The 16,696-nt window shown below is 36.1% G+C and overlaps 1 pseudogene; it reads left to right on the top strand.

Annotated features, from left to right (window-relative positions):
• The first annotated feature begins 11,650 nt into the window (after positions 1 to 11,650).
• Positions 11,651 to 16,032, top strand: LOC120181925 (annotated as a pseudogene).
• Positions 16,033 to 16,696: the final 664 nt, after the last annotated feature.

Genomic DNA, 16,696 nt, shown 5'->3' with positions numbered 1-16,696 from the left:
ACTTCCGAAAATTGGCATTTAACCAATTTAACAGTATCCGACCACCGTTAAAACTTTCCGGGACACGTCCTAGATAGTCCCTGCACAAAGCAGTCCATGAACCGTGCGCCATCCCCGATATCATATCTCCAGCCACCAGAAGCACCAGGTGCATAGAAACATCCTCAAGTGTAATCGTGCACTCTTCGCACGGAAGATGAAATGTGTGGGTCTCCGGCCTCCACCGCTCCACTAAGGCAGAAATAAGGTCTGATTTTATCTAACAGTGACCCTCATATCTACCTATGTGACCGAATCTAACTTCTACTAAATATGGCAAGACACGACTAGGTATCACTAACTTAAGGTTCCTAATAAAAGGATCTAATACACGGTCTCTCTCCTAAAGTTAAATAATTACAAATATTAAATTTTAAACTAATAATCATGCTTTAAATAAATAAATAAATAAATTATTACTAATAATTTAAATTATATTAAAACGTTAAAATGTTACCGTATTAGTAAAATGTCGCGATATATTATTTCCATCCAAGCGAAGTAGACCTCATTCCATTTTATATCTGCAAAAAAAATTAATTAAATAAAATATTAAAAAATTTAAATACTTAAATAAATTAAAAACAAAGTATTAAATATAATAAAATATACCTTAAACAGTTAAAATAGAATATAAGAGTATTTGAGAGAAGTTGAGAGGAATTGGTGTGATGAAAGTGATTGAGAATGGGGGTATTTATAGGGAGGGGTGTGAACGGCCGGGGTAGGTGAGTAATTAAACCTAAGGCGTGCCGCAGGGGGCGCGCCTTTCTGACTTATGTCAGCTTTAAAGGTAAAGCGCGACCCCTGCCCCGTGCTATACCCCACGTGGCGCCAGATCAGCGTAAAGTGCGCTGCAGGGGGCACGCCTTACCCCGCGTGGCGTCATATCAGCGTAAAGCGCGCAGCAGGGCGCGCGCCTTACTGCAAAGGGTGTTAGATCGAAAAAAATAATCTGAAGTGTACCTAACAGGAAAAATTTTAGGGTATATGTGATATTTCGGGAAAAGCGCCACTATATGTATTATTATACTTTTAAAAATAAACATGCTGTAACCTTTTAGCCGTAAATATATCACATGTCAAATAATTATCAATAAGATCATAAACAAATTATTAGATTTCAAAAATTTATAGATATATCATTCAATTAGTTGTTTGTCCCAAATAATTCATTAAATCATTAAAAATAATTTGAACGTTAATATTTTAATAACAATCAATTCATTTAATTTATCGATTATAATAATTAAATTACTTAATTTATTAATTATTACAATGAAATTACTTAATTTAAAAATAAAAAACTAATATTCATTATAGGGGTGAGCATTCAATCGAGTCGAGTCAAGTAAAAAATTTCGAGTTATTCGAGTTGACGAGTTATATTTTATAACTTGAAATTAACTTGAAAATTTTTCGAGTTGAGATGTTCGAGTTTCTATAATAATTTAATTATAATTATTTATAGTATATATTACATATTTATTCCAATTTTTTGGCTTTCTCTAACCATATAAGCTATATATTTTCTTCATATTCTTTTCATATTATACTGTTATTTAATATATCACATACAATCAAAAATTATAAAATATGTTTACTATATTATATTTCAAATAAGATATTTTAAGAATAAAAGATTAATGGGAGTATGAAGGAGTCAAAGAATTGATGTGAAGAATGAATTTGTAAACAATTGTAGTCAAAATACTAAATTGAGTAAAATACAAATTTAAAGGACTAAATTAAAAAATAGAGTATATTTTTAGTTTAAAAACAAGAATTGAAGTTACATAGGTATTCTATAATGGTGGAGGAGCATGTGGTTTAAATTTGATAAAAAACATACTGAAAATGAAGGATGAATTGAAGAAATATGGAAATCATGCAAAATTGAGGAACTAAATTGAAAAAAATAGAAATTTTGTTATCAAAAGCAGAGTTGAAAGTACATATAGATTCTATGATGAAATTGAAGTTACATAGGAATTCTATAATGGTTTAGGAGCATGTGGTTTAAATTTGATGAAAATTTGACTTAAAATGAATAAGGAATTGAAGAAATAGGAAATCAGGGACCAAATCATAAATCTATCAAAATATTCATTCAAAATTTTGATTTTTCAAGTTACTCGAAATTTTGAAATTTCAACTCGTCTCAAACTTGAAAACCAAATTTACAATTCGAGTTAACTCAAATAACTCAAATTTGAAAAAAATGTAACCCCTTAGACCCGACCAAGACGTTATGCTCAAATCTAGGCAGTCACATATCACATTCAATTTTTTTTCATATTTAAAACAAAGTTAAAATCCATAATAAGGATTCATACGATAAACATATATATATATATATATATATATATATCAGAAAACCGTATGAAACATTTACGAAACAAAATACTGGTAATACAGATATATCAAGATGGTAACAAAACACATGTCACCAAAGTATAACAAAGGCATATAGAGATATAAAGTAGTACAAAAGTAGGAATGGTCAATTCTCATGATGCCAAGTCTGCTAGCCTAGTCTGTTATTATCTGAAAATGTTAAAATTTAGAGAATGAGCTAAAAAGCTCAGTGTATTCCTTAAACTGTATAAAAACATACAGATAAAATATCTTAGTAAACATCAGTTCATCAAACATGCTTTAAAAACATGAACACTACCCCATTCGGATCACCAGAATGTGTATGTTCCCAGAACCATACACCCACTTGTACAACCAGTAAGGGCTTACCATGTGCACAAAGCAGATGAATTTGCAGTAAGGACTAACCCTGAGCACAAAGCCGAGAATCCTGCGATAAGGACTTACCATGAGTACAAAGCCAAGGAGCTTGCGGTAAAGATTTATCCTAAGCACAAAGCCGAGTAACTTGCGGAAAGCGATAAGGTCTTACAAGTCATAGACTAGGCCTGAGATACTTCATCCAATAAAACCCCCAATGACAAAAATAACATATATGTAGTCGAATGAAAACGATAGTTTAATCCATTAAAATATGAAAATATTCCATTTTCAGAAACCATATACGAAAATACGGTAATCCAGAGATTATATCAGAAATATACATCAAATCAGATATCAGATAAATTATGTTCAGAAAATCAAGTATTGTGTCTTAAAAATATTTAGTATTATCAGAAATCTAAAACAATTCATACAGATAATTGAAAACAGTAATTTAACACCAACAGAAAATACACGTGTATCGGTCTGAGTAGTCTGAAAGGGAAGCCTACTACTGAGTCTATCGATCACAATCAGCGGCAGTGCTAGATCCTATGAATCAGAAAATCCATATCAGAATCATAATATCAATATTATAATAACTTCTATTTAAATAATTTATGGCAACATACGAGAAACTCTCGTAGAACGCGGATCGAGCTGGTTTGACAGACGAAAAACTCCGGATCTAATCGACGTTCGGTTAGGTGAAACACAAGTACCTTCATAAAAATATCTTTTTGGATCAATTCCATAAAAAAATCTCAAATAAATAAGAAAATGCTAAAAATCTCATTTTAAAAAATTGACTTTTTAGTCAAAGTTAACGGTTGGGGTAGGATCGGGGATCGACCCATTTCCAAGAAGTCCACCAAGCGGTAGACTTTCCCCAAGCATAGGGGCGGCGCGTGCGGGGCTGTGCAGGGTCGGAAAAATTCCAAAAATTGATTTTTAATGGGTTTTAAGACACTTAGCAAGCTCGGTTCATAACAGTGAATGACAGAGAACTCAATTTCGAAACGTTAGAAACTTTGTCTTCCTCACCCCTCATATGCCGGCGACAACGGACAAAATAAAGACACTGGTAGACTCTGGACGACACAAAAATACGATGGTGTGGGAGGTGTCGAAAACGGAGCAACGATTGGCGATAAAATAACGATCAAAGATTTCTTTCTAAAAGAGGAAAATTTTAGAGAGAGAGGAAAAAATAAACTTAATTTTTCCTATTTTGGGGTTATATAAATCATAAAAAATGGAAAAAAATCATACCATAGGTACTCCATCTTTAGTTGCTTTCTGAATGTGGATCCAAATTTAATCAAAATTTCACTTTAGTCCCCGAATTTAATCAAAATTCAATTTAGTCATCAAAATTTTTTTAAGAGAATTTTAGTCTCTATTTTGGGGTCTGACAACTCTCTCCCTTAAAAGAAATTTCATCCTCAAAATTTACCTGATGTAAACAGATGCAAAAATTGAGCCTTCATTATCTCCCAAGTAGCTTATGAGGGGCCACAGTTACTCCATTGAACTTTGACCATCGGAATATGCCTATTTTGAAGAACTCTCCCATCCCAATCTAAAATCTGAACAAACTTCTCTTAATAAGACAAATCAGGTCTCAACTCTACCTCCTCAACCTGAATGATGTGACATGGATATGGATGATATTGCCTCAATATGGATGCATGAAAAACATCATGAATGCGACTAAGTCGGGGAGACAACTCAAGTTGATAAGCAACATATCTGACTTTTTTCAGAATACGATACGACCAAATAAATCTCGGGCTCAATTTATCCTTACGTCCAAATCTCAACACTTTCTTCCACGGAGATACCTTGAGAAAAACTTAATCCCCAACATTAAACTTGATATCATCTCGGATCAATCGGACAATATCCTTAGTCTCTTGAGCTAAATATGGACCCAAAGTCTTCCTATCATGAAATTTGGTCCAACAGATAAGAGTACGACAACGACATCCATACAGATCCTCGTATGGTGCCATACAAATACTTGCCTAGTAACTGTTATTGTAAGTAAAATCGACTAAGGACAAGAAATCTTCCCAACTACCACGAAAATCAATCACACAACCCCATAACATATCCTACAGTACCTGGATCACTCACTCAGACTGACCATTAGTATGTAGGTGAAAAGCTGTACTGAAATTCAAACGAGTATCCAGAGCCTCGTGCAAAGCCTTTCAAAACCTGAAAGTTAACCTCGGATCTCGGTCAGATATGATAGAAAACGGAACACCATGAAGTCTAATGATCTCAGAAATGTACAATCTAGCCACATTGTCCAAAGAATAATTAACCCAAATAGGGATAACGTGAGATGACTTGGTGAGTCGATCAACAATCACCCACACAGAATCTTTTTTAGAATGAGTCTGAGGAAGATCGGTACCGAAGTCCATCGTAATGCGCTCTCATTTCCACTAGGAATCTTAATTGACTGTAACAATCCAGACAGATGCTAGTGCTCCGTCTTAACCTGTTGACAGGTCAGACACCTCACTACAAAATATGAAATATTCTTCTTTATACCAGTCCAAAAGTATCGCTCCTTGAGATTCTTCTACATTTTGTCCCCGCCAGGATGCATAACATTAGGACTACTATGAGCCTCCTGAAGAATATCCCATTTTAACTCATCATATTTAGGGATGCAGTAACGACCGTTAAAGCACAAAATACCATAATGATCCAAAGTATACTCTGAAATTGATCCATTTTCAACATGTTCAATAATGGGAAACAATGAGCTATCAAGGAGCTATTTGGCCGTAATCTCCTCAACTAAAGTGGGTTTAACTTGCAACTCTGCTAACAAACTACCGTCATCAAATAAACTCAAGTTTACGAACAAGGCTCTCAGATGAGATATCGCCTTACAGCTGAAGGCGTCGACCACGACATTATCATTCCCTTGATAATACTCTATTTCACAATCATAGTCCTTTAGAAGCTCCAACCAATGACGTTATCTCAAATTCAACTCTTTTTGAGGAATCATATACTTTAGACTCTTATGATCGGTATATGTATAACGTTTTCTCCGTAGAGATCGTGTCTCTAGATCTTCAAAGCAAAAACCACGACAACTAACTCCAGATTGTGAGTGGGATAGTTGCGCTCATGCGACTTTAACTGACGTGACTCATAAGTAACAACATTCCTATCTTGCATCAAAACTCATCCTAATCCTAAGTGAGAAACATCATTGTAGACAGAAAAATCTTTCCCAGACTCAGGCTGAATTAACACCGTGGCTTGAGTCAGAACATTCATCAGTTTCTCAAAGCTAGCTTGTTGGTTCTCAGACTAGACAAATGAAACATCTTTCCTTAACAGTTTCATTAGAGGAGCTGCAGTAATGGAGAACCCCTCAACGAAATGACGATAATAACCAGTTAAGCCCAAGAAATTATGGATCTTTAACACGTTCTTGGGTTGTTTCCGGATCAGAATAGTCTCCATTTTACTCAGATCCACCCGAATACCCTCATCAGAAACGATATGTCCAAGAAAAGTCACTTTGCTGAGCCAAAACTTACACTTGCTCAACTTGGCATATAACTTATTTTCCTTTAGAGTCTGTAGAACGATCCTTAAATGCTCATTATGTTCTTCTTCAGTTTGAGAATACACCAGTATGTCATCGATGAACATAACTACAAACTGGTCCAAGTAAGGTCGAAACACCCGATTCATCAGATCCATAAAAGTAGTAGGGGCATTAGTTAGCCCGAATGACATCACTAAAAACTTGTAATGCCCATACCGAGTAAAGAAAATAATCTTTGGGACATCAGAATCTTTCATCTTGAGTTGGTAATAACCATACCTCAAGTCTATTTTTGAAAAGATAGAAGCCCCTCGAAATTGGTCAAACAAATCATCGATCTTAGGCAGAGGATATTTGTTTTTAACCATGAGCTTGTTCAGTTTCCTATAATCAATATATAGTCTCAATGTCCCATCTTTCTTATTGACAAAGAGAACTGGGGCTCCCTACAGTGATACACTAGTTCGAATAAATCCTCTATCCAATATCTCCTAGAGTTGGACTTTCAGTTCTTTAAGCTCTTTTGGGGCCATACGGTAAGGAGCCATCGAAACTGGGGTAGAACCGGAATAGACTTCAATCCCAAACTCAACTTCTCTATCTGGTGGCAATCCAGACAACTCTTTAGGAAAAAACATTGGAAAATTCCTTAACAATCTGGATGCCTTCTATGTCAGATTGAGAGCTCCTAGTATCCATAATATAAGCAAGAAACACCTCATAACCCTTTATGATCATCATCTCAGCTACTAATTCTGACACAACATTCATCAGGAATCCATGACGTTCCCCGATCATCACAATCCTCTGGTTATCCAGAGTCTTCAAAACAACCATTTTGGTTTCACAATCGAGATTAACTCGATGCTTGTTCAACCAATCTATGCCAAGAATCAAGTTAAACTCCTCCAAAGGTAACAACATCAGGTTGGCCATAAAGATTTTCCCATTGATCTCTATAGAACACCCTTTAAAAATACGATTTAACTCTATGTACTAACCTACTGGACTTTGAACTGTCACCGAACACTTAATATTCTCAACTGGGATATTAAGACCCTTAGAAACGGAACTATTCCAGCAACTACCAAAAACTTTGAAATGTTAACCACATATATATTACCAGGCACTCTAGTAGCTCTCTTGAACATACACAAGACAACCATATTAATGGCATCCTCATCTATGTTAGTATCCTCATCCTCAGTGATAGGAGGGTCTCTCGCATGAGTAATTAGATCATCTCTAGAAATAGATGAATCTATATGCAGAATAAAAGGATCTCGAAGATATATATGATCGTCTATCGTAGCAGAAGGTCAAGTCACTCCCCCTCGACCATGGCCACGGCCTAGTCTACGACCTCTAGCAACACTCATCATATAAATCTACAAGGCTCTACAGAAATATTTTGAACCTAAGCCAGACTAGCATAAGAAATCTCAAATATTTAAACTCATAAAATGATGTGACACAATTTTTGAAAAATATCTTGAAAATCTGGATTTTTGGACTCATTCACAGTCAGAATATTTAAAATCGAAAGTTCTGATACCACCAAGTGTAACCCCTTAGACACGTCCTGGACATTATACCAAACCTAGATGATCACATATCACATTCAGAAATTCGTTTCATATTTAAAACAACGTTATAATCCATAATAAGGATTCATAAGACACACACACACACACACACACACACACACACACACACACACACACACACACACACACACACACACACACACACACACACACACACACACACACACACACACACACACACACACACACACACACACACACACACACACACACACACACACACACACACACACACACACACACACACACACACACACACACACACACACACACACACACACACACACACACACACACACACACACACACACACACACACACACACACACCACACACACACACACACACACACACACACACACACACACACACACACACACACCACACACACACACACACACACACACACACACACACACACACACACACACCCACACACACACACACACACACACACACACACACACACACACACACACACACCACACACACACACACACACACACACACACACACACACACACACACACACACCACACACACACACACCACACACACACACACACACACACACACACACACACACACACACACACACACACACACACACACACACACACACACACACACACACACACACACACACACACACACACACCACACACACACACACACACACACACACACACACACACACACACACACACACACACACACACACACACACACACACACACACACACACACACACACACACACACACACACACACACACACACACACACACACACACACACACACACACACACACACACACACACACACACACACACACACACACACACATACACACACAGAAAATCGTATGAACATTTACGGAACAAAATACCAGTAATATAAATATTTCAAGGCAATAGCAAAACACATGTCACCAAAGTATAACAAAGGCATATAGAGATATACAATAGTACAAAAATAGGAGTAGTCGATCCTCTTGATGCCAAGTCTGCTATTATCTGAAAAGGTTAAAATTTACAGAATGAGCTAAAAAACTCAGTGTGGTCCTTATGGTGTATAAAAACATACATATAAAATATCTTAGTAAAAATCATTTCATTAAACATGCTTTAAAAACATAAACACTACCCCATTCCGATCACCAGAATGTGTAGGTTCCCAAGAACCATACACCTACCTGTACACCCAGTAAGGGTTTATCCTATGCACAAAGAAGAGGAGCCTGCAGTAAGAACTTACCCTGAGCATAAAGTTGAGGAGCCCGCGGTAAAGACTTACCTTGAGCACAAAGCCGATGAGCTTGCAGAAAACGGTAAGGTCTTACAAGTCATAGAATAGGCCTGAGATACTTCTTCCAATAAAACCCCCATTGAGAGAAATAACATGCATGTAGTTGAATGAAAACGGTAGTTTAATCCATTAAAACATGAAAATATTCTATTTTCAGAGATCATATACGAAAATACGGTAATCAAGATATCATATCAGAAATATACAATAAATCATATATCAGATAAACCATGTTCAGAAAATCAAGTATTGTGTCTTAAAAATATTTAGTATTATCAGGAATCTAAAACATTTCAAATAGATAGTTGAAAACAATAATATAACACCAACAGGAAACACACTTGTATCGGTCTGAGTAGTATGATACGGAAGCCTACTACTGAGTCTGTCGATCATGATCAGCGACAGTGCTAGATCATACGAATCATAAAATCCATATCGGAATCCTAATATGAATAATATAATAACCTCTATTTAAATAATTTACGGAAACCTACGGGTAACTCTTGTAGAACGCGGATCAAGCGGGTCTAACAGACGAAAAACATCGGATCTAATCGACCATTGGTCAGGTGAAATACGAGTACCTTTATAAAAATACCTTCTTGGATCAATTCCATACCTAAATCTCAAATAAATAAGCAAAAATCCTAAAAAAATATTAAGCATTTTTGGATTAACGGGCTCAATTCAGGGCTTTCAGGATAGAATTTAGCAAAATAGACTTCGGAATCAGACTCAAGACGTCGAAAAACATAAAATATGACTTTTCGAAAATTTTGACTTTTTGGTTAAAGTCAATGGTGAATGGTCGGTCAACAGTCAATGGTTCATGTTGGATTGGGTCAGATTGGGTCGGGTCGGATCGATCGATTTCCAAGTAGTCCACCAGGCGGTGGACTTTCCCCACACGTAGGGGCGTCACGTGAGGGGCTGTATAGGGTTGGAAAAATTCGAAAAAAATTCCTAATTACTTTTCAAGGGATTTTGAGACACTTACCAAGCTTGCCTCATAACAGTGAATGGTAGAGAACTCGATTTTGAAACATCAAAAACTTTATCTTCCTCACCCCCTTACATGTCGGTGACAACGGAGACAAGAAGGACACCGATGGACTCGAGACGACGCAAGAAACACGATGGTGCGAGAAGTGTCGAAAAAGGAGCAACGATCGGCGATGAAACGACGATTAAAGATTTCTTTCTAAAAGAGGAAAATTTTGGAGAGAGAGAAAAAATAAATTTAATTTTTCCTTATTTTGGGTTATATAAACCCTAAAAAAGAAAATGAAAAAATCATACCATAAGTCCTCCATCTTTAATTACTTTTTGAATATAGATCAAAATTTAATCAAATTTCACTTTGGTCCCCAAATTTAATCAAAATTCAATTTAATCATCAAAAAACGTTTAAGAGAATTTTAGACCCTATTTTGGGGCGTGACAAAAAGTTTAATTTTTCGAGTCGAGTTTTTCTCATCCCTAATTCATTGTACATTTAACAACAAAGTAACATATTCATAACAAGGGTAAAGTACACAAATAATCCCCTAACTATAGGTTATTGATTTATTAAGTCATCTAACTATTAAAAGTTACAAAATGATCACTCGACTATTTATATGTTCCAAAACCATCATTTTCCGTTAAAAAAATTAACGTTCTTTTAAGTTGGACGTTAACCTAACCTATTGAATGGTATATGATAAAATCATATTTTAATGTTTTCTATTAGCATCGCCATTTTTTAAGCACTGTCTTGACAACATAATGTTTTAAGTACTAGTTTGACGACATAATATAAATGGAGATCTGACCCATAAAATACAACTAAAATGATTACGCGATCAAATTTTATCATATCCATCAATCTCAGATGGCCACCGATTGTTTTAACAGAAAAGAATTAGTTTGGAATATATAAATAGAAAAGTGACCATTTTGTAACTTTTAATAGTCAGAGGACTCAACAATGTAGTGCCTTATAGTTGGGGAAAATGGGACCATTTTATAACTTTTAATTTTCAAGGGACTTAATAAAACAACATCAACTATTTGTGTACTTCATCCTTATAATAATCAATTAATTAACTCTTAAAATTTAGAGGCACATTTGTAATCTTGTTAATAAATGAATGAATTATAGTATAATTTAACCGAAACTTTACAGTTTTAATGTGAGTGGAGTAATCTATTTAAAATCGGTTATGACAGTTTATCGTTCAGACTCAGAGAGTTATGTACGAATTACCGCCTAGTCGCTGACGCTCTCAAGGAGGAAAAGACATCACGCGCCCTTTCTTCTTCCTCCTCCACAAAATAAGTAAATACATAGATAAAAGCCAAAAAGAAATTCTCCCAAAATTTTCCTCCGCCACAACAATTCGTTCTAGGCTTCCTCTGTTTTTTTTGTTTGTTTGCTTCTCAGAAATTCAAACCCCATGCCAAAACCGTACCAATTGTGGTAGTACTCCCTCTTTTTCTTTCCTAATTAATACCTCCCTCTTCTAACTTTAATGGACGCCAGTGCTTCATGGCTCTCCTCTCTTTCCCTTCATCGCCATTTCACTTCTTTTCTCCTCGCTCAATCCCTCGTCGCCCTTCCTTCGTTTGCTCCTCTTCTGCTACCAACGGCCGCTCTCGCTCCGCCATTCTCTGGTTCAAACACGACCTCCGCCTCAATGATCACCCCGGCCTCACTGCCGCTGCTCGAACGCACCGTTTTCTTCTCCCTCTCTACGTCTTCGATCATCGCATTCTCTCTCGTACGTTCTTTATTCCTTTTTCTTTCTTTCTTTTCATAGTTTGAATTTTATGAGTTTGTGAATTGTGATGTGCTTAGTAAATATCGAATTTCTCGAAAAAAATTTAAAATTCGAAGTTGTTTTGACTGCATTCAGGTTATTCCGATGATATGCTGGAGCTACTTCTCTTCGCATTGGAAGATTTGAGGAACTCTTTGAAGGAACAAGGCTCCAATTTGATGGTTCGATTCGGCAGCGCTGAAAATATCATCAAAGATCTCGTAAAAGAGGTTAGTTTCTATCTTACCTTTCATAAAGGAGCAAATTTCGAACTTGTTTTTATTAAATTTTAAGCTGATGATATGAACATGTGAAAGCTACGGACGTGTTTATTGAAGAAGAAGTTGATTATGAATCGCGTCAGCTGATTGGAGTTGTCAAGGAGACATTGGAAACGTTGTCGTCTTTAGATGGAAATCTAGACATTGTCATGTGGAGAACTCCATTCTATGATATCGAGGTTTTTTTTGTTCTATTTGTGCTTGAACTTTTCTTAGATAACTAAGTGAATCTCTTGCATTATACATTTAACGACGAATTGATTTGGTTTTTCTGTTTCAAACGCATTTTCATTGTATACTTATAATGTGCAGTGCAGAAACTGAAGTAGCTACCTGCATCATATAATGACTTTAAAAAGTTGAAGTTACTACCAACTTCGCCTCCACTTCCAGGAACATTACCTGTTGCAGAGACCGAGTTAGATTGGGGTATGTTTCTTGTGGTAAATTACTTATATTTGTCCTTAATTGGCCTATTTTAAGTGTTTTAATGTGTGATAATTTGTGGAGTTTTTTGTTTATTATGTGATTGTGATTATGGCTAAGGAACCTAATAATTGGAATATGAATCAGGTCCTCTACCAACTTTTAGTGATCTTAGGGATTTTATCGAAGAGAGAATAGGAAAATCGAAAGTGAGTTGGAATTTGATGAAAGGGAAGCCAGCTGAAGTCATATTGAAGGAGAATTTTTCAAAATCATCAGGAACCAAACCAAAAAGTTTGAATGTTGAAAGCAATGAGCGAAGAAGACTCGATAAATCTGTTTTTGTTACACGAAAAGGTGATATTGTGGGTGGTGGAACAAACTCTGTGCTGAATGCTTTGGCTGCATACTTGAGATACTTGGAAGGAACAGCACGAGATGACTGGCAATGAGTATGTGATGAATTTACCCCATCTAATTCATTTTGCTCGTGTCTTAAGATATTTTTGGGGATATATATTTGATTGTGTTTGAGTTGTTGAGAGGTTTTGGCCTTTGGGTATGGAGAACAAATTTGTACACGTGCTTTCTTTCTATCAGTTTGCATTTTATTTGTATGAAGTGGAAAGAATGTTATTGGACGATGACATGCACAAATTTAGATTGCTTTGTGTGTGTGTGTGTTTTAATTAGCTAAATCTCTTCTTTCTCAATTTCATTGTAGAGTACATGAAAGGCTACGCAATGCTGAAACCCGGGAAGGGGCCTCTTTTACTTCACTTTTTGGTCCTTCTCTTTGCCTTGGTATAATATCTAGAAGGACAGTTCATTATGAAGCCATCAAATATAAGAGAGAGCGAAATGCTGGATTCTTATCTCCATTTGGATATTCTGCAGCCTCTGTTGCTGCAGCGGCTGATGCAGTATGCTCCATGGAGGTAATTGCTGCATTATATTGGTATTTACCTAAACAGAAATGCTCAGTTGATGATTCTTCTGAATGGTTTTATTCTGTGTTTTCCATCGAAAGTTTTATTTTCCCTCTTCTTTGGTTTTAGTATAATTTGTAGTGCAGGGCCTTACTAAAGCATTCTGGTTGATTTTGATGGCAGTGGTTTTCGCTTTTGGCTCTAAAAAGTCAGCTAAGTAAGTAAGGACTGTACTCTATACGTATTTGGAGGTGGCGTGGACATCTAATTCAGGTTTTCAATTAGGATAAGATACTTTAGGCTACCTTCATATACTTAAGTACTATTATCTGGATCATAGATTCCTGTAAATTATAGTTAGGAACCAACTTTTTTTTCAATACACAGTAGTTGGACATGAAGGTCCTGCTATTCTGCTCGTGCATGGTTTTGGTGCCTTTCTCGAGCACTACCGTGACAATATAAATGGCATAACTGAACGTGGGAACCGTGTCTGGGCCATCACACTGTTAGGATTTGGCAAATCAGAGAAGCCCAATGTTGTGTATACTGAACTTCTGTGGGCTGAACTACTGAGAGATTTTATCATTGAAGTTGTGGGTGAGCCCGTGCATCAAGTGGGAAACTCAATTGGTGGTATGCTATCAATGTTAACCTATTCTGTATTAGCTTATCTGTTTGACTCAACAATGTCATTATTTTCTTTGTTTATCTACTTATTGTATCTCCAGGTTATTTTGTCTCTATTGTTGCTGGTCTCTGGCCTGCTTTGGTCAAGTCTGTCATCCTTATTAACAGTGCTGGCAATGTTATTCCTGGATTTTCTTCTCGCGGATTTCTAATGTAAGTTTAGCCAAATACTTCATAAGTTTTCTGTTCTTAATTTGTGTTTAACCTTTTTTTTTTATGAATGATGGCACGTGTTTGTTTGTTGTTCGAAGCTATCTATTTTGACAGTATTGCTGAGTAATTGTGTGATCATTTGGCAATTTGTTTCTCTCTAGTATTTATTCTCGTTCTTACTCTGTTCCGTAAAAACTGAAAATGGGGTTAAAATACAAGTTTTGCTCTTGCTGTCTTCAGAAATAGCCTAGTATCGAATTAAAGTTTTAATAAACATCCCCAGCGTGTGATATTCGGTATATAAATGTTTTAGGAGAGGCAAGCCTTAGCTGCTGCAGGGCTGGTTGCTCAACTCCTTTTGTTCTATTTGAGGTTGAATATCAGGAACACGGTTAAAAGTTTCTACCCAACTGTAAGGTTTCCTCTATTGCTGCTTCCCATTATCTTGCTAACCTTTAACATGTTGCCTGACCAAGTTCAGTGGCTTTTGACTTCTGCAGAAAACCGACCGAGCTGATAATTGGCTTATAAATGAAATGCTACGAGCAGTATCCTCCTCACTGTTATTTGAAGTGCAAGATCGTGTGCACACACGTAAATATTCGGCATTATGCTAAACCACAAAATGTAGTATAGTGGAAGTAGGATTTAATATCTTTTCCCCCTAAAAGAATGACCTTAACATACTTAAGTCCAACGATCCTGGTGTGATAGTGGTCCTGGAAAGTATTTTCACATTCGACCTCTCGATCCCTCTGAACTATCTCTTGGAAGGATATGAAGAACGAGTTCTAATTCTTCAGGTAAAATCCCCTCTATTCCGAAGAGGAAGTTAATAATCTTTATCGTCCTTTATGGCGTGTGGTTCTTTTACTTACGAGTGTTTCTTTCTGTATATCTTTGCTAGGGAATGAAAGACCCTCCCTCAGACTCAAAGGCCAAACTAACCATGCTCAAAGAGCATTGTACCGGGCTTGTAATAAAGGAACTGGATGCTGGTATTAAACTTATCTATCCCCAAAATAATCTCACCCACTCCATTGCCTTTACCGTTCCCACAACCTTTTTGACATTACAAATTCACATATATTTTAGATATTTTATTTGTATTTTCTATTGATAATTTATTTTCACCCTTTAAAATATGATAAGTTTGATTACTTAACATAAAATCATGCGTCCGTCCCTACATTTCAGGTCATTGCCCCCACGATGAGTAGCCACAGGAGGTGAACCGCATCATCTGTGAATGGATAGTAGCTGTTGAAAGAAAACTAACCGTAAACTCTTATCCGTAGCGCTCGGCATTTCTTCCCAAGTAAGCCTCATTCTTCTATCTCGAAGCCGTGGTTTGTTAAACCCGGCTTAGGTTTTTGTGAGGCCTCATGTGTATCTTACGAAATGCTTAATTAAAATCGAAGAATCTCTTTATAGGCTAACATCTTACCTATATCCAATGAACAATAGCACAGTGTCAGTTCATGAACAATAGCATTGGCATTGCCATATGTATATCTCTTCCCTCGAGAATGAGGATATGATATATAATGCCATCTGAGCTCATGTTTATAGTTGATATAATTCAGGGATAATATCATATTCAATTCAAATACTTTAACAAAATATCTAATATGATACTTTGTACTTTTGATATGATATATAATGCCATCTGAGCTCATGTTTATAGTTGATATAATTCAGGGATAATATCACATTCAATTCAAATACTTTAACAAAATATCTAATATGATACTTTGTACTTTTGAATTGTTCAGTGTATTATTTGTTTTCCATAAAATATTCAATATGGTACCTAGGCTTTCCGGCTTACTTCAGATTTATGCCCCACCTTCTATTGATTTGAGCTTCAACTCCCCATGGCGTTTAATCAACAGAATTTGGATCACCTGAGCTTTGATTTTTTCTTATATTTTATTATTTTGCTTCGATATTTCTCTGTTTCAGTTTGTTTCTTCGCTCTTTTAGACAATTGTTTTTCTTTATTAAAGTGGCTCAGATGGTACCTTTGTAAAAAAAAAGAGAGTTGATATTCTTAATAAATGTCGAATTAATAAATAGAAATTTATAAATATTTTGATAATACTTAAAATAATATTTTTTTTGGTTAGTT

Source organism: Hibiscus syriacus, unplaced genomic scaffold (assembly GCF_006381635.1).
Source record: "Hibiscus syriacus cultivar Baekdansim isolate YM2019G1 unplaced genomic scaffold, ASM638163v2 tig00112609_pilon, whole genome shotgun sequence".
NCBI lineage: Eukaryota > Viridiplantae > Streptophyta > Magnoliopsida > Malvales > Malvaceae > Hibiscus > Hibiscus syriacus.
This window is presented reverse-complemented; position numbering and strand designations above follow the sequence as displayed.